Source organism: Antechinus flavipes, chromosome 4 (genome assembly GCF_016432865.1).
Source record: "Antechinus flavipes isolate AdamAnt ecotype Samford, QLD, Australia chromosome 4, AdamAnt_v2, whole genome shotgun sequence".
NCBI classification, from domain to species: domain Eukaryota; kingdom Metazoa; phylum Chordata; class Mammalia; order Dasyuromorphia; family Dasyuridae; genus Antechinus; species Antechinus flavipes.
In genome coordinates this window covers 465,635,249-465,653,787 of record NC_067401.1, presented here as the reverse complement: position 1 = coordinate 465,653,787, position 18,539 = coordinate 465,635,249, and the positions used below count along the sequence as shown (strand labels likewise).

At 44.5% G+C, this 18,539-nt stretch overlaps 1 long non-coding RNA gene across 4 annotated transcripts in view; it reads right to left on the bottom strand.

Moving 5' to 3' along the window:
- Positions 1 to 13,015, bottom strand: part of LOC127563229 (uncharacterized) — an 80,420-nt gene extending 67,405 nt beyond the window's left edge. For 2 of the 4 annotated variants that reach the window (XR_007953928.1, XR_007953931.1), the window contains exon 1: positions 12,311 to 13,015. This is a non-coding gene — a long non-coding RNA (uncharacterized LOC127563229). The remainder of the gene's footprint in view (positions 1 to 12,310) is intronic. The other 2 variants (XR_007953930.1, XR_007953929.1) reach the window with 2 other exon arrangements.
- Between the last annotated feature and the right edge of the window lie 5,524 nt (positions 13,016 to 18,539).

The window sequence follows — 18,539 nt, the reverse complement described above, 5'->3', positions numbered from 1 at the left end:
CTCAAATCAGGCCTCTGACACTTATTAGCTATGTGTCTCTGGGCAAGTCAGTTCACCCTTTTTGCCTCAGTTTCCTCATCTGTCGAATGAGCTGGAGAAGGAAATGGCAAACCACTCCAGTATCTTTGCCAAGAAAACCCCAAATGGGGTCATAGAGAGTCAAATTGAAATGACTGAACAAACATGTGTCAGACTTACTTAAGTGTTAGAATTATAAAGACCAAAAAAAAATTCTTTATTTTCTTTTGAAATTTTTCTTTTGATTTCTTTATTTTAACATAAATATTTTATTTATTATTATTATTTTGGTTAACTTCTAACCAAAATGAATTATTTCCTTCCATTATGAATGTAGATAACTTAACATTATTCTGAGAAGGGATCCAGAGTCTGCCAGTGGGGTCTATGACACACAAAAAAGTTAAGATCCCCTATACAGAAAAAAGAAGTGGGTTTCATTTCTGTATTTTCATGCAGTTCATAGTCCTACCCCATATCTTTTCTCCTTCAAACTTTTGGGTCTTTTAATGTTATGGGCTTTTGTGTTTTGGAGGAGAAATAAGTAGGGAATTGAAGGCTCGGTCAAGAAACCAGTGGACTTGGACCTTGATTTTGTCAACTTCTCCATCTTAAAAGGCAGCTTTCTTGAGTACTTATGATCAAAAAAGTCATCATTTGGTAGTTTCTCCTTTCACCAAAAATAGGAATTGCTGCTATGATTTTATTAGTATGAAGGATTCTTGGGTAAGAAAATTCCCTCTACTGATATAAGGCTGTACCTGCTCACAATTTATAACCCATGAAGTTGCGTAAGCTACAAGGGGAAGGGACCTGTCAGGAGTCATCTAGCCAGGGCTTCCTAACTCTGAGGCCAAGTCTCTACTTATTGCACCACACTGCCTCTATTATTACTTTGTCCATTTACTATCATAGGCAAGAGAAGGACTGAGACTGGGAAGATTGTATGATGCAATCTAAAGATCACAAGAGTCAAGAAAACTGGATTAACTGTTCTGGCTCTGCCCCTCACTTTGCTATGAAATCAGGGCAAGCTATTCAGTGATTCTGAATTTTCCTTTGCCATCCATAAAAGAGGGAGTTGAATGGGAGGCTCTCTGAGCTCCAGAGTGATTCTAATACTCAGACATGGAGAGACAGAGCTACTAGTAGAAAGGGGGAGGAAGAGAGGGGAAAGGACTCACGCTTCACCATCTCCCATGGGTAAAAGAATTGTCTGTTTTCTCCCTGTCTGTCCTCCCTGATGGAAAATAGGTTTGTAGGACCCTCTGAATAAAAAAAAATCATCAACCTCCCCTCCCCTCTCCACCTCATAATCATTCAGCTCTAAATCCTGATCAGAAACCCATACTCCCAGATTTTTCTTGGCTTAAATTAGATAATTTACTTATCTAAACACTTAGAAAATTCTAAGATACTGTAATTTCTTTCTCTACTTTTGTTATTAAATTTTTAAAAATAAAAACGACACCAAACATCAAAACAACCAACAAAACTTGCTTAGTTACTATTTACCCTTAAAGTCATTATTTTCCATGTATAAAAGAGCACAATTGTTCAGTCCTTTCCTCTAAGGGAAAGGTGTTCTCAACAAAGGGTCCATGAACTTGTTTTTTTTTTAATATTTTGCAAATGATATTTTAACAAAATGGATTTCCTTTAGGATCCTATGTGTTTTCCTCAATTCAATTAAAATACAATTCTAAGAAAAATCCATAGGGTTCCCCAGATGGCTAGAGCGGTCCACAACACACAAAAAAGTGAAGAAGCCATTCCCTAAAGCATCTTCAGTATTCTTTCTTTATCCCTTCATTCTTATTCACTTTTCTCATCTCCACAAAGTGAATATTTCCTCCACTCTTCTAGCTCTGCTTCCCTTCCCCTGTCTCCCCCCACACACTATTTCAAAAGTCTTTCCAAATTTCTTTGTGTTTTTGAGCCCTAATATAAATGAAACAGAAAATAACTAAGAGAAGCTAGTAAGCAGAGGGCCTTAAGATCAATAACAGTTTCCTAATTTATCAATTCTATAAGACCATGAAAAAGGTCTGAGAGTCACCTATAGCCAGGGATGTGCTCACTCTGAAAAAAATTTTCCCTTGGAAAAAGTTGAACCAGCTTCAAGCCCCAGAAATCCATTGCTAAATTTTCAGAGGGAGCATTTATACCTTAGATATTGGCAAACACTCTAAAGACAGGGCTTGATTTATTATTTTGTTGATTGTTTGATTCAAGGAAGGAATAAATGAATGAATGTGTGTGTCTCTGTGTCTCTATCTCTTTCTGTCTCTCTGTATGTGTCTGTGTGTCTATGTGTATGTGTCTGTCTCTCTCTTTCTCCTTTTACAATCTGATGAATGTTGCAGAGCCCTTCTCAATAATGCCTTGTCTACTTTCACAAGGGAAGGAAATGCTAATTTTCAGTTTGAGATTAGTGAAAATAAAGATGTTGGTTTTTTTCCTGTCCTAATTCAGGAACCCTCAAATCTGCCCATAAACCTATGGACCACACATTAAGAATCCATGCCTTATTCAATCCAATTCATTAAGTGTTCACTAAGTACCTACTATGTGCAAGGTATTATGCTGGATGCTAGGGACCCAAGGGCAAAAATAAAAACCTTTGCCTGAATAGAGCTTCAGTTCTCTTGGGAGACATGTCAAGTAAACAGAAGAAAAAAATAGAATAAAAACAAAATAATTTAAGGAGGAAGCAAACTCATTCATAGAGGAAGAAAGACTTTCTATAAGAAGAGGCTCTTGACTTATCTTATTGAAGGAAGAGACTAAGGATTCAGAGAAGAGGCAGGAAAGAGGGAAAGAGGAACAAACAGAGCAGTTTGGCTAGATGAAGGGAAGAAATAACAAATCAGTCTGGAAAGGTTGGCTGAAAACGGTCTGCAGGTTATCAGAGAAGTCACTGAATGTTACAGACTAAGGTACGTGGTCCGATCTGGCTTCAGAAAGATTACTTGGACACCTACAGGACCCCTATGGGGAGGGGGGGTCAGTTGGTAAGGGAGAAGGATGGAAGCAGGAAGATGAAGTGAAAGACCTTTTTGCAGTAGTCTGGGGAGGTGATGAGGGCTGGAGCTAAGCAGGTGGAGAGAAGGGAAAGAAAGCAGTAAGAGAAATGGGTCTAGAATGAACAGGATTTAGTAACTGGTTTGCATTCTCATATCAACCTTGCCAGGTAAACAAGAGCGAATATTATCCCCATCTTGCAGAAAAGGAAATTGACTCCCTGAAGAGTTAAGACCATGTATTAAATATATAGATGAAAGTCCCTACTCTATGCAAGCCACAGAACTTTAGTCAGTGTGTCCCTGTGGACAGATGACGGTGCAATTCAGTTAACCTCATTGAAGTCTCAGTTTCCTTATTGGTAAAAATGGGCATAATTTCACCTGTAGGGCCTTCCCTGTGACATTGTAAGGGGCAAGGAGGATGGTAGATAGAAAACGCTTGGCAAAGCTGAAAATCAGTTCCCGAGACCATCCACAGATGACAACGACTATTACTCTTATAATTATTGCTGGCAGAACCGGGACAAACCAAGGCTTCTGGCTCCAGAGCCGGTGGTCTGTTCTTTTATTTCAAAGCCCAAGCAACGTTTTCAGAAACCAGATCTTGTCAACCAAAATCCCCTACCGTCAGAGGAGCCAGAGGAGGGAGCACCCTAGAGCTCATGTGGTCAGACCCCCTTCGTTTACAAATGAGGAAATGGGTGGAAAGGGTTAAGCAACTTGTCCGGACATGAATCAAAAGGTAGAAGAACCAGGATTTTCACTTACATCCCCTGGCTCCAAATCCAGACTGCTTCCCCCTGCAGCACACACACACATACACACACACACACACACACACACACACACACACACACACACACACACACACACACCAGAGTCTCTCTGTCTTTGTCTCTGTCTCTCTCCTTTTCTCTCATCTTTCCTCCTCCTCCCCTTCCCCTTCACACACACACACACACACACACACACACACACCCCTCCCCCTCAACCTCAAGATCCCAGCTGCAGCCATCAGGCCCTGTTCTCCAGGCAGAAACAGAAGCCACAGGCTTAGGGAAAACCACCGGGCACCAGTCCAGTTCTGAAACCCGGCCCTTAAGGCAAAGAAAAGAGGTGCCTTTCTCTGGGATGCTACCTGAAATCTGTCTGTAGGTGGCGCCCTGGTTCATTCACTGCAGCAAGATCAGCCAGGGGGCCGTTGCTTGGCTCAGAATGGAGCTCTCTATTCAGCTTGGTTAGCTTGGTCCTTCCTTCCTTCCTTCCTCCCTCCTTCCTCCTCTCCCTTTCTCCCTCCCTCTCTCCCTCCCTTCCTCCTTCCCTCTTTCTCTTCCTTCCTTCCTCCCTTCCTTCCTTCCTTTCTTCCTCCCTTCCTTCCTTCCTTTCTTCCTTCTTTCTCTTCCTCCCTTCTTTCTTTCCTTCCTGGAGCCCAAACATCTGGAAGATCATTAAAGGAATCAATCCTATCTAGCCCCCAGTTCCCCAGCCCCAAGGGGAAGATGCTTCTGAAGGGAAATGAGAATGTTCTGGGTAGATAGGCAAGAGAAAAAACTGCTTGAAATCCTGGCTTTCACAATGATTGGACCCATGTATCTCTGGGAAAGTCATTTATTCTCTCAGGGCCTCAGTTTTCTCAACTGTAAAATGAAGAGGTAGGACTAAGCTGTCTCCAAGTATTCATTGATCTCTAAACTTATGAGGCAACTGTCAGCAGGAACTTCCTAATTATTAGAGATGCTTAATTATTAACCTATCAATTTAATTTTTAACCTACCAAAAACTGCTATTGACATAACTGATTGTTCAAAGCAGGCCTCCCCATCAGTCCTCTATATAGCTACCGTTTCCCTAGTTTGGAGGTTGAGAACTCACTTTACACACACAATGAGGGAGTATGTGCTATTAACCTCCCCATTTTATAGATGAGAAAAGTGAGGCAGACAGAAGTTACTCCCTTTGCCCAGGGTCACCTAGCTCTTTGCATTTCTTCCTCTCTCAGACTGTAAGTTTCTTAACTGCTGGTATTGATTTTTATGTTTGCATTTCCAGTACCTGGTACAATGCCTAGAATAGGGTAAATACTTTTGACATTCATGGGTAAGGTTTGTAAAACTCTTTAGAAATATTCTTTTATTTGAGCCTCACAACAATCCAGAACTAGAGATATTATTGAGTCCCATTTTGCATCTAAGCTTGATCTCATAAGCTTGTATCAGAGTAAACCTTTGTTTGTCATATCTAAGACTCAGGTTGAGCTAATGGGTCACTAAAGTTCCTTCCGGCTATAAATTATAAAACCTTGAGGTTATTTCAAGAGTAGAAGCTGAAAAGCAACTATAGGATGTTATTGGACATGGCAGGGAAAGGGGAAGGGACTGTCTGGGGAGAAGCCATTTGCAGGACAAGAAGAGAGTCTTTATTGGGAGGAGTTGTGGGCTGTAGCTCTCATTTGAACCCCTACTTCTGCTCCTCTTCCTCTTCTTTTTGAACCCAAGCACAATCTCGGCCCAATCTCCTCAGCCCCAATCCCAGGCCCTACCCCCCCCCCCACACACACACACATACACAACCAGAAAGCTCTGGGACAGCCTCCCTTAAGGTTCACTTTCATCTGATGCTCCAACCAACAGAGAAGGAAAAGAGAGACTATATTAGCTATTCCCAGAGCCAAAGTATAACATGAATTGGTTTCAAGTCCTACTCAGGACACACACTAGCAGCATGATCCTGGACAAGTCATTACTATGCTTTAGGCCATTAGGAACTGCAGAACAGGTGCTTATCTATGTGAGTAAAGAAGCATATTTTAATAGGAATATCCCAATCCTATAAAATCATGGGTCTAGATAACCATGCATAAATTTCTATAAGGGATAGTGAACATATAATGCTTTAAGTTTTATAAAGTGCTTTTCATACATCATTTCATATGGTATCCATTCTTTTTATAGTGTCAGAGATAAAGCAAATTGCAAGCTTTCCCTCAAACCCAGTCAATAGAGGAAGGTTTGGGGGGAGAGAAGACAAGAAAGAAGGAACTAGTTTATTCTCCACTTTATTGCCCCAGATTCGGAGAAGTAAGGATGAAAAGAACAGTGTGTTTGTCGGGTCAGGAGAGGGCTAGGGAGGGAGGAACAGAGCTGGGTAGTTTGGAGTTCCTAATGCTTCAGGGAAATTGGCAGTCGGGGTTCGCCTGGGATTCCAGGTGTGTGTCGGTCAGTGTCGGGAATTAAGGAAAACCTGAGACCATCGTTCTGCTTCTCTTTCCCTGTAGAAGGAGCAGATCGTGGTGGGTGGGAAGGACCTCAATAATTAGGGATTTTCATTCTATGATCGTTACTAAAAAAAAATCCCCTTTCCACTTTCTGGTAGTAAGGTAAAAGAAATGGGGAAATTGAAAAGCTGCAAGGGCTTTTGAGGGAGAGAATTCATTTCGAAATCTTTCCTTTGGAGATAATCTCTTCTCTACTGGGTCTTATCCAGCTGGGGAAGCTGGTCCCCAACATTTTCATCTGGATCTTTGGAGAGGTGGAAATTGTCATCCTTGAAACTGACTGACAGCAGTTCAAGAGAACTCTAGCCGACGTCTCTCTTTAAAATAAAGTAAAATAAAATAAAACGCCGGGAAGTTCAAGTTGTCCCTGGTCCCTAAGGGCACTAAAATGTCCCAAAGTTCATAGCGCAGAGGCAAAGCTGGTCTCCAAGTTTTAGTGTGTTTTCTTTGAAAAACAAAAACAAAACACATGGAATGAAAGCTTTTAGTCCATTTCAAGAGAGTGTGTGAAGGTTTCCGGCGAGCAGAGCGCTGGGAACAGCTGCGGAGGCAGGAAGAGCCGGGCGCGGGATGTCCCAACTCGATTTATTTCGACCTCGGTGATCTACATCCACTGGCATCTTGGGGGAGAATTCTAGGCAAATTAAAGTGAGGCTATTACCGTTAAAGTGAAGGGGGGGAAGAGACCTGTAGGGGAGAAGGAAATTAAGCGACTGTTAACTTTTTTTTTTTTTTTTTTTTTTTTTAATAAGGCCTCAATATAATCCCACAATGTACAGGGAAGGATCGGGTCAGTTAAGTCCCCAAACGCCTATTTCTTCATATTGTTTGAAACTTCCCCAAAGTAGGAATTTTTTTAAAGGGTCGTTCACACAGCCCCTCGAAAAAGTTCTAACTCGCTTTAAAGGCACCCGAAGGACAAGGGGTGACGTCCTCCACCCTTCCAAGAACTTTCTTTGCTCAGGGAGCTGTCTTAGTAGGATAAGCTGGGTTCAAACAGGCAGACTGGATGAACTGGGGTGACTGTGGACTAAGGAGCCGGGAACCTGCTTTCGGGAGCTGAGTGGGGCCAGAAAGAAAAGCCAGTTGGCACTCGAGTCCGTGAAACATACCGTGCATCTGCTACAGCTCGCCCTTTCTTTCTTTTTCCTCCCTTTCTCTTTTCTTTCTTCCTTTTTTTTCTTTGTTTTCTTTTTCCAGCCTCTCTACTTTTCTTTCTTCCTCTTTGTTTCTTCCTTTTTCCTTCCTCCATTTTCCTCCTGCCTCTTTCTTTCTTCCTTTCTTTTTTTTTTTTTTTAATTTTATAAAATAAACTGGAACTGGCATACTGAAGTAATTCCCCTGATGTTAAGCAAAGATAACAGAGCGTGTACATCAATGTTTCCTACATCCATGCAGCTGCTCGGTGCCAGGAAACTATCAGAGTGTGCCGGGGGGGAAAGGACGGGATATTCGAGATTCGGCAGCAAAATCAAACCCCTTTCCACACTTCTTTGGGGGGAAAGCACTCGCCGGCCGGCCGCGGGGCTGCTCTCTAACTAACCCCGCAGCGGTTATAAGCCGCAACCTTTAGCAACCTACACATCCCGGCGCAGGAGAAACTCTAAATAAACTTCTCTGGGGAGAAATCTTAACAAAAGCCGCCATGGTTGTGGGGTGCCCCCGGAGAGCCGTAGGAAGGGGGAGAAAAAGGACTGCCCCGCTTTCCCAGAGCAAACATTTTAAAGTAGTCTCCAAGTGGGTAAAAAGCCCCGGCTCGGCGGCCGCACTTTTCAGCCCGGTGATCGCTGGGACGAGGGGAGCCGGAAATCGAGTTCTCTCCGAGTCTCCGCAAACTTCTCTTTACAAACTTTTCTCCCCCGCCGGGGCCACCGACTTTTTGTCTCGCTTTTGGCAGCTTCGGGGCCTTCTGGGGACTCCCTGAGAGCGGTGCGTCGGGGAGGCCGGCGAGCCGCAAAGTAAGCCGGGGCCGTGCTTCTAATGTAACACGCAAAACGTAAACAGAAAGCGCTAAAGCTTCGGATAGCTCGTGGGTCCAAAGGCAGACATCGGGAGAAGATGTGGACAGAATCTGGAAGAATTCTTTCCTTGCTCTCCCAGCCTGCGTGTCTGGCCAGAATGGATACCCACCCACGAGCGTGTTTCTGTACACATTTTCCCCAAATCTGAGGCGACCCGACCAGCTATTGAGGAAAGCCTTCCCCCCCCCCCCCAAAAAAAATGATTATTCGGTGTCAAAGTATGAGGTTGCTAGGGGCCCTTCCAGCTTCCCCACCCCCTCCATCCTAGACTGTTACAAAACACGTGTGTGCGCGACTGATCCTGAAGAAGTCTGGTCTGGCTGCCGAAAAGTGGCGAAAAGTTTGCCTTTCTCCCAGCAACCCCGGAGGTCCGGTGGGCTGTTGTTTTCATAGGCTCTGCCGGCCTCCACTCACCCCGATCCCTCGTTTTCAGCAGCCCCACAATGGCAAAATATTGTGATTCGGAAGTTAAAAACTGTAATTCAGTTATTAGTTGGAGAGGGACTTTTTTTTTTTAAATCGTTGATCGCCTTCTTCAGCCGGGCCCTCCCTTGAAAGAGGATTTTTGCTTTTCCACGGACCGATGGGAAGTGACTCTTAGCGGCTCTACCTCTGGGGAAAGTTTCTTAAAATTTGCAAACTCTATTGCAATCTCACCGAGTCTAGAAGTGTGTGGTGAAGCGACCGCTTTTCTTGAAAGAACCATACTCCCTGTGCAAGGAATAGGGACGAGAGGAGGGTTGAATAGGATCCGGGTTCCCGAAAGACAGCGTTTTCCAAACGATCAGATTTTTAAAAATATTAATGGGGGTCCTAATAATAATCAGACATACGCCGAAAAGACAAAATTCACTCAAACTTACTCCCGGCTTTTTACGGGACACCCTGGAAATGAGTTTGGCAAGAAGTTTGCTGAGTTGGTTTAATCACAAATTAATGTTTAGATCTAGGCCCAGTCTTGGCCAAGTTTCCAGGGTTCCAACATGCAGGGGGAGGGGAAAGACACAGGAGGAGGGGATGGGGGAAGGGGAAAAAATTTCTCACTTCACTGGTTGCCATTACTAAGTTGAGAGAGTTAGAGAGAGCCTTTCTTTTAAAGTACACTACTGTGTTGTGTATCTCACCATCTTTTGCTGAAAGATCATTCTGAAGAATTAAGTTTTGCAGCTTTCAAGATGAAAGTAAGAAACAGTGTTTCCTTTTAGCTCTCAGGAGAGGAGTTTTCTGGGGAAGGGCATGGGAGGGAAGAGGGGGCATACTCTGCATGTTTCCCCACTTGTTTCTGGACTCTCTCCTCGGCTCTCACTTCCTACCAGGGGAATAAATCCTCCCAGTCATTACTTTCAGGATGAAAGCCCCCAGTTCTCATGACCCCAGCTCCCCAATCCTTCCCTTTCAAACCACTTTTCTCAGGGGGACCCGATTCCCCTAACTCTCCATGTTGAAGTTAACTTGGGGGGAGGGTTTTGGGGGGGGGAAGAATGGCTGCTGAATTTTCTGTTGCTGTATTTTCTTTTCAAGAAAGCTCCCTTAGTGCACTGAGCTAAGAATGTCTGAGAGAAATCAGAGGACTAAAAGAGACAAATGAAATACTCTCCAGACTTTCTCTACAGGAGGTCTCAGGATATTCCCCCCCCCAAAAAAAAAGTACATTAGGACAGTTATTTATTTTTTTTTAAGGGGAAGGGATGATATGTAGTGTGGGAGAGGATAGGAAATTTTGGCAGGGAGGAGGGGAAAAAAGGGCTTCCTTATTTCCCATGTCAGTCTCTGTTCTGTTCTGATAACTTCTTCAGAGTTTCAACTTTGGGAAATCATCATCTGGGAAAGAGGAAGGGTCAATTCCCTTCACATTAAGCTAGTGATGAGGAGGGAGTAATGGCAACCCTGGCTATTTGCTAAGGCCCTCTTTGGAATACCTCTTATTCCTCTCCTGACCAGAGTCAGGAGAGGAAATGGGTCAAGTAGAGCTACAGAGGGCACAGAACTGGTGTTCTGGGATTTATTTAATACTTGTGCTAATTATATTGACCAAGGGATGCTACTTTATTTTGGAAGGGTTTGCATCCAAGAAAATCACCTTCAGGATCCACCCAGAGTGCTTTAGTCAGAGTTGGGCACCAGCATCTGGGGCCAACCAAACAAAACCACCTCAATCTTTGGCCTGCGAGATTAAGATCATCAGACTTCCCTTTTCTCCTGCCTGGGCCTGGCAGGGGAGAGACCCAGTCTGAGATGCACCTGACTGGCAATCCTGACACTTCTTACATCCAGTTAAAGGAAGAGAATGCAATTATAATCGTTTGTATAGAATCCAAAGAGGAGGGAGCCATGAACTAACTGTTCCAGGGTTCTAGTATCCAGCATTAAGACTAGCTTAGTGCTGAAACAACCCAATCTCATACTTCTGAAAAACTACATTGTGGCCCTTAAGCTAGATCTCCTTCAGGCCATCCCATGACAGTCCCCCAGACTCTTCTCTTCGTCCAGTTAAAAAAAGGAATCATATGGAAGAGACCCAGAGGCCTTCTAGTCCAAACTATTTTGTGGGTGAAGAAACTGAGACCCAGAGGGAGGAGACTGGAGGAGGGCTTAGAATGTTTCACAAAATCAGACCCTGATTCCCATCCATTCTTCTTTGAATTATTACTGGCATAAGATAGAAAACAGTGCAAGGAAGAGGTCTAGAACCAAACCATACTCATGGTGCTTTTAAAGAAAAAGGTGAAGAAGGAAGAAGAAAGGGAATAAATAAGAGAGAGACAGAGTTCTAAGCTCGCTTCGTCTAAGCCACACGATTTCTTCAACTGAAATTGTCCGTGCCCTCTCAAATTCAAAAGTCCGGCATTCTTGTTGAGTGTGATTGGACTCCATAAAACATTAATTCTGGTTCTAGAGAGTTCTCCCCTTCTCCTTTTTAATAGCTGCTGGAGGGGGTCAGCTTGACTGAATTAGAAAACATTAGTGTCTGGGATTAATCACCCAGCTGAGAAGTGGATGTGGCTTTAGAGTCCCATCCTAAAAGCCGGCCCAGAGAAACAGGGAAACAAGCCGCTCTCAGGCCGATCGGGTCTGGTATGATGTGGGACCTGGAGGGCAGACACCGCAGTGAGTGCCGGTCTGAGCCCTGCCGCTGGAGACTATCTCCATAGAACGGGTAGAGAGCTGCGAAATTAACCGGGTAGCCTAGTCCCTTCTTTCCCCAAGAGAGGGGGAGTCCGTTAAGAGCCGGGAGTTCTCAATGTTCTGTTTGTACCCCAAGGTTCAGCACCCCAAGGCCTCGGCGCCTAGCAAATGCTAAATCAATCTTTGTTCATTAATTCACTCATTCGCCTTTCCTTCCTCAGTGATCAGTTCTCCTCAGGAGCCAGAACCTGGAACTTTTCTAGTGAACAGGATCGTTCTAAATCTCCAGCGCCTGCGCCCCTCTCAGATCCAGAACGTTACCTTTAAGGAAGTCGGGTTCCCTCCCCTTCCTCCCATCATGTGATAATCAGATTGGGCGATCCTCCTCCCCAAATAGCGTTCCACACGGAATCGATCGGGGACTGGCCAATAACCACGCTCCCTGCGAGTATGTTCCCGAGTGCCCCCACCACCCCGGCGCTGAAGTCGTTAATTTCCGCATCCTAAGGGTGGGGATGTGTGTTCCCAGCTAAGGGGAGCTCTAGAACCTCTCCACAAGCCCAGATAATGTCCGAGCTGGATGAGACCCGAGAGGTCCAATCCAGCCCGACCTCCTCTTTGGAAGGAGAAGGGAAAGCACCCCTAAGGAGAGGAAGTGACTGACATAATGTCACACAGCTGGTCAGAGCGCAACCCCAGTAGCCCCGGCCCCCCAGACTAGGTTTGGGGTTATTTTGGCCCTCGGCTCCACTCCCGCTGCACGGCGCAGAGACCTTTTGCCCAAGAACCCAGGCACTCACTCCACGCTTGGCACACAACACAGAACAGAGCAGAGGCCGTCTTACTTGCAGACGTTTCCCCGGGAGCGTCCTCCGCGCGTGTCCTTCCCCCGGCCCACGCAGTGGCCGTAGGCTCGTCTCCACGGGCGTGCGCCCCGGCCGAGGGCAGCCTAGCCTAGTCGGAGCGAAGGCGCGCGCGGCTCGGGCTCAGCCCAATCACGCCGCCGGGCCGGCGTTGGGGAGCTGGCTTTGTCTGGCGGGAGCGTTCGGGCTCCGGGCCCAGGCCGCCCTCGCGCCCGGCACTTGCCCCGGGACGTGACCGCGGCGCAGTCTCTCCTTGTTCAGACTTTATTTCTCCGCGCTCGCATCGCCGGCGCGGGTCCCCCGGCCGAACTGGAGGGTGGGGCGCGGGGCCGGGGCGCTGGCAGGGAAGGTGGGGGCGGGCGGGGGGACAGGGCCCGCTGCCTCCCCCTCACACACAGTAACCGCTGCCGCGGGCGTGTCACGGCCCGGCGAGCCCGCACACACGTGGGGAAGCCCGGGCGGCTCTGGGGAGGGGGCCGCGCGCGCGGATGGCTGCCCGTGTATGTGTGTGTGAGTGTGGACGCGCGTGTGGACGATTTAAAGTGACAGCACGAGCGGGCTGACCGAGGCAGGGGCCCGGGCCACTGCTGCGGGCGAGCATGCACTGCGGCAAAAGCGGGGCTCGGACGCGCATCGGCCGCGGCGCTGGCGGGGAAGGGCAGGACCGGGGCCCCAGCCTCGATTGCTCTGGAGCCGAGCGCCGTGGCGGGGGCCGTGGGGGTTGGAGGTGGGGGCTGCGGGAGCGACACGCGGGGTGCCTATTGACTGGCAGTTTTTGGTAACTGCGCTTTTCCTCCCCCCGGCTGGGCACGAGTGGGCTCGGGGCGTGCAGAACAGAGTAGGGGAGCAGGGGAGGCCCCGTCATCTGCAAACATTTCATTTGTGATCTTGACAAAAAAAAAAAAAAAAAACATTCGAGAAGATGGCTACCAGAGGTCTCCCCCAAGTGCAAAATGACCCTGGGAAGACTCCAGGCTTCTCTCGCCTCACTCTAGATACCCTCTCCGCCACCCCCCCGGGGAGGGGGGGACAGCCCTTGACTCGAGTTCTGGGAAGGTCTCTATTTTTCTACGATCTGCCTGATCTGATCATCCCTCTGTCTTGGGTCTCTCTGCGCTCCCGAGGCTTTAAACATCAAATAAAATGACTCCCCAACAAATAAGCCATTCGTATGAAAAAGAAGGCCGGCGCATCTGGGTGCAAACGTATGGGGGTCCTTGTTCCAGTACCGGCCTGGAGAGAGAGAGAGCTAGGCCCGGCCTCTGTGGCTGCTGGAGTAGCAGCCGTGTCATTGCAGGCAGGCTTCGTGACCTCCGAGCTCCCGGCATCCCCGACAAGGCTGGACCAGTGGGAGGGGGGCAGGGGGGCTTCTGGTGAGGTAGCTAAGCAACATACCCATCCATAGGTATCTTAATATGTTTGCTTTTTGGAAAAAGTCACAATGCCCTCAGATCTCACCTTTTATTTACATAATGATAAAAAAGAAAGAAAAGAAGAGAGGGACACACAGAGAGAGGGAGGGAGAGAGGAAGGAAGGAAGGAAGGAAGGAAGAAAGGAAGGAAGGAAGGAAGGAAGGAAGGAAGGAAGGAAGGAAGGAAGGAAGGAAGGAAGGAAGGAAGGAAGGAAGGAAGGAAGGAAGGAAGGAAGGAAGGAAGGAAGGAAGGAAGAAGGAAGGAAGGAAGGAAGGAAGGAAGGAGAAAAGAAACCATGAAAAATAAATAAGGAAAAAAGATGAAGGACAAGGAAAGAGAAAATTGTAAAATGTGAGGAAATTGTAGGCTGGTTGTACATAAAACATCAAGGTTGTGAAGAGGTTAGGGGGATTGAGGATAGAGAAAACTTCCCCATTATAGTTCTTTGTTTAAATAGTAATGACATATTTAGACTAGTTTCCTATATAAGAGTGCTGGAGTCAAAAAGAACTGAATTCCAATCTGGCCTCCTGTTTATTAGCTGTATGACTTTCCAGCAAGTCACTTAACTAACATCTAATTCAGTTTCCACATCTATAAAAATCAGGAATGATATAATAACATCTACCTCCCAGGTAGATGGATTATTGGTAGGATAAAATGACATAATATTTATAAATTGCTTTCTATATCTTAAAGCACTATGTAAATCCTAGTTATTATTACTTTCCCAAAGCAGGCTGATCAGAGAGTCTGGTCTTTTCCAGTTACAAAGAATAATGGGGGTTGTTGGTAGAAAATTCAAGGAGCTCAATCCTACATCCAATAGGGCATCCCACCAGCATTTGAACAGTACCTCTCTGTATCTCTGGAGTGACTTTCCCAGAATTTATTTGTAGCATTGAAAATGTTCACCCTACAGTCAATCACACATGAGCAGCTATAGCTGAGGAAGCCGGCCAGACCTGGGACTCTGTACTTAGTCACAAGGAGACAATGACCAAGGACAATCCTAACTTAAGGGAGAAACTTGCTTTTAGAGAGATGAGTGGAATCTTTTTAATCTATCTAGTTCACCTTGGAAGGAGGGAGGGGACCTACCATTTGTAAGAAGTTAATTACATAGACAAAGGATGACTGCACTGCAAATGAAATTAAATCATACCTCGACTCAGTTTCAGATAAAAGGTCAGAGGCAGCGTTTTGTCAAAAATGTGTCTCTCTTGGAAACATGAACACTAAATCCCGGAGTGGGCAGTAAGGCATGATGGGAAAAGCCGGTGTCTCTAGAATGAGAGGGCCTGTGTTCAAATGCTGTCTCCGCCACTTGCTGCTTGTGTGACCTTTGGCTAAGTCATGTCCAGGCTTCCCTTTCCTCGGCCATAAAAATGATCAAGCTGTATTAAATAATTTCCAAGATTCCTTATAAGAAAATGTCTAATTCTGTAACATCCTATGCTATACCCCAGCTTCCTGCCCCCCATACTTTCCAGATACCTTAGAACAGTAGTTCTCCTCAAAGTATGTTCTAGAGAATCCTGGGGATCTCTGAAACCCTTTTAGAGGGTCTACAAATTCAAAAATAGTTTTTATTTCCAATATGGTAAATGTCTATAAATATGACCCAGATAAACAAAAACACTTTGGAGAGATCCTCAATCATTTTTAATAGGATAAAGAGACTGAAAACAAAAGTTTGAGAACCACTGCCTTAGAACATTATTCAGTTGACTCAGGCAAGACCACCTACTGAATTCCCACAGATCTATCGGACTGCAAAGTCTCTGTGGTCATCCGAAGAGGGGGGCAGCAGAGCAAACGCCTGGTGTCTGTTGTTCCACTGATGAGCAGGGAGACTAATAACATTGGCAATGGTCCCTGGTCACCCACTCATTTCTTAATCTTGCCACAATGATTCAGGAAGACTACTTTCTAAACAAAGACAAGGGTGCCCTGGGACTTGAGTGGATGAAGGGAATGATTATATCCATTGGCTAGACTAGAGCCTGAATTTTTGGAAATGTTGAACACAAAGAGCCTACTGGGCTAGAGTGGAGAACAGCTCTCCGATTCCTTTGCTTGCTGTGTTCCAAGTCCTTGACGATAGCCGAATGCTATTTTCCAACACGTTTTCCCTTCCCAGGGCCAGCAAATCTAACTTCATGTGTATATGGGGCAGCTGTTTCAATATTCCAATTTAGCGTCTTAGGGATTTCAAAGTTGATGTGATATGAGAGGGAACAGGTATTTTAGGTTCAACCTTCTAGAATAGATGTAAGTCAGGGTTACCACAGTCTGTTTTCATAAAGAAGAGGCCTCCACAAATTTATCAAGAAAAGCCACTGATTTCTAAAGTAATAACTTTTCTGGGCCATTTTCTTTTCTTCCCAAACTACAGAGATTTAAAGTAAGACATCAGTCTAGTTAAGGGGATTGGACTAGATCATTTCTGAGGCTTCTCTGGCTTTCTTCAAGCCCCAGCTACAATTCCTCCTTTTATAGGAAGCCTTTCTTCACCTCCTCTTACTTCCAGTACCTTCCCTCTGTTAAGTAGTTCCTATTTATGTCATATATAGCTTGTTCATCCACATTTGTTTGCTTGTGGTCTCCCTCATCAGTTGAGGAGCCCCTTGAAAGAAGGCCCTCTCTTTTGCTTCTTTTTTGTCTCTACAGCATTAAGCATGACTTGGCACATAATAAGCATGCTTATTGACTGAATGAATGACTGATCCTTTCCAGTTCTGAAATCTGAGTGTACTAAAGCCTTTCCAGATAGTCTATATTCTAAAACCTCTTCCCACTAGAATATTCTTTGTTCTAAAGCCATTGTAACTATATCATTCCTTGTTTTAAGAAAGGTCTCTTTAAACAACATTTTTATTCTAAGGAAAGTCCCTCCCATCTATGGCATTCTATATTCCAATGCCCTTCCCAACGCTAAGATTTTATCTCTTTCTTACTGTCTTTCCCAAATAGAATTTTTTAAACCATACACCAAATACATATTTACAGATATGTATTTGTAAAACTATTTTACAAATGTACTATTTATTTGTACGTCTAGCAAAACAAATTTCCACATTAGTAGGGTTTCCAAAAATGAGTAGGGTTCCATATCTCATTCTGGATTGAATGGTGATGGCTTGATTTAGCTTCATTTACTCTTCTGACCTCAAGGTTTATCATTGCACTCCTCAGCGTCCACAGTCTTTCAAAGACTTTTTCAATGTTGTTGTCATTGTACAACTTATTTTCCTAGTCCTACTCACTTTATTCTATATCAGTTCACAGGGATTTTTCCTGAGTTTCCTCTAAAACCATCTATTTCATCATTTTTAAGGTACATTTATTTTCCACTCTATTCAGATAACACAATCTATTTAACCATTGTCCAATAAGTGGACACCCTCACAGTTTCTATTTTGGGGACTACAATCAAAACATCTAATAAAATACAGATAATATTACATCCTAAAACTAAGTTAATATGTGGCTAGTGGGGATTTTTGTTTGGATTAGTGGTCCAGTTTCTATTAAAGCTTGAAGTCTGGTCTAGGGCAATGAGAGATTTATGTGTGTCCAGGAACACATAGTCACCACCACAGTGTCAGAGAGCAGCCCTGAACCAATGATCTTCCAGGATTCAAATCTGGGGCTGTCACCATCTTACATCTGTAAAATAAAATAAAACACAAAAGAAGTCATCTGTTGACAGTCAGAGGGACTTGTCTTGAAGACAAAGTCTAATTTGATCATTAACTTCATTTGGCCGTTTTGTCCGGTCTGAAATGAGTAGATGAATTATTTGGTAATGTGAATAAACGTGTATTTGCCACAAAAACTAGTCGATGATCCCCTGGTTATTATCCCTTGAATTATATCGACTTCAAAAAGGAATATAGAACAAATCCAGGGGCTGTTATGTTCCCAGCTCTGTCGCTGATAATGCTTCCCAAGTCTCTACTTTGGACTCACACATACCAAACTTCTTGTGTCACAGGAAAAGGCAACAAAATCTTGAGCAACTTTTTGGTATTTCAAAATAAGCAAATGTAATTTCTCTCTCCAGGCCCGGGAAGGCTGGTTACTTTTTATACCCTAGTGTATGCTGAAGCTTAGAAGTAATATTCTACAACAAGTAAGCAATTTTTAAAACAAAGACTATGAGCAAATGGAAACTATCAGAGTGAGAGACTAATTCTGCAAACAATACAGGTGCTTGTAAAACTGGGGTTGGTGAGTCATTATTTATGTTCTGATGCTGCCGGGGAGAGAGAAAGGAACTAGAGGAGGGGCTGAGCAAACACTTCAATAACTTTCTAATTAAGAAACATTTAGTTTGGGAAAGAACTAATTCCATTTGCAACATTGTTATTTACCAGAAAGTCTCTCCCTTCCCTTCCCTGGGTTAGGATCCTAAGTCATACTTGATCTATAAGAATGTTTAAATCATTTTTAAATCACTAAAATCCTAGCAACTACATACTGAGAAATGTATGCCTTGAGAAAGGCAGACTAAATTTTAAGATGAAAAATAAACAGCTACTTTCCCTTAATAACTCAGATATAACTTAAAACAATTTTTTTTGTTTTTAATTATCCAACTTTTTTTTTTTTCTCTCTCACACATACATCCTTGCACTGTGGGTGAGAGAGGTGGGGAAGATGGATTAAAAAAAAAAAAAAACCTTTCATAAAAGTAGTTGAACTAAATTTCCAAATGCTCCTGTCTCCCAAATTGTGCGTTTCATTCTGTAAGGTAAATTAAGATCCCCTCTTGGCCATGTTTGCAGGTTTT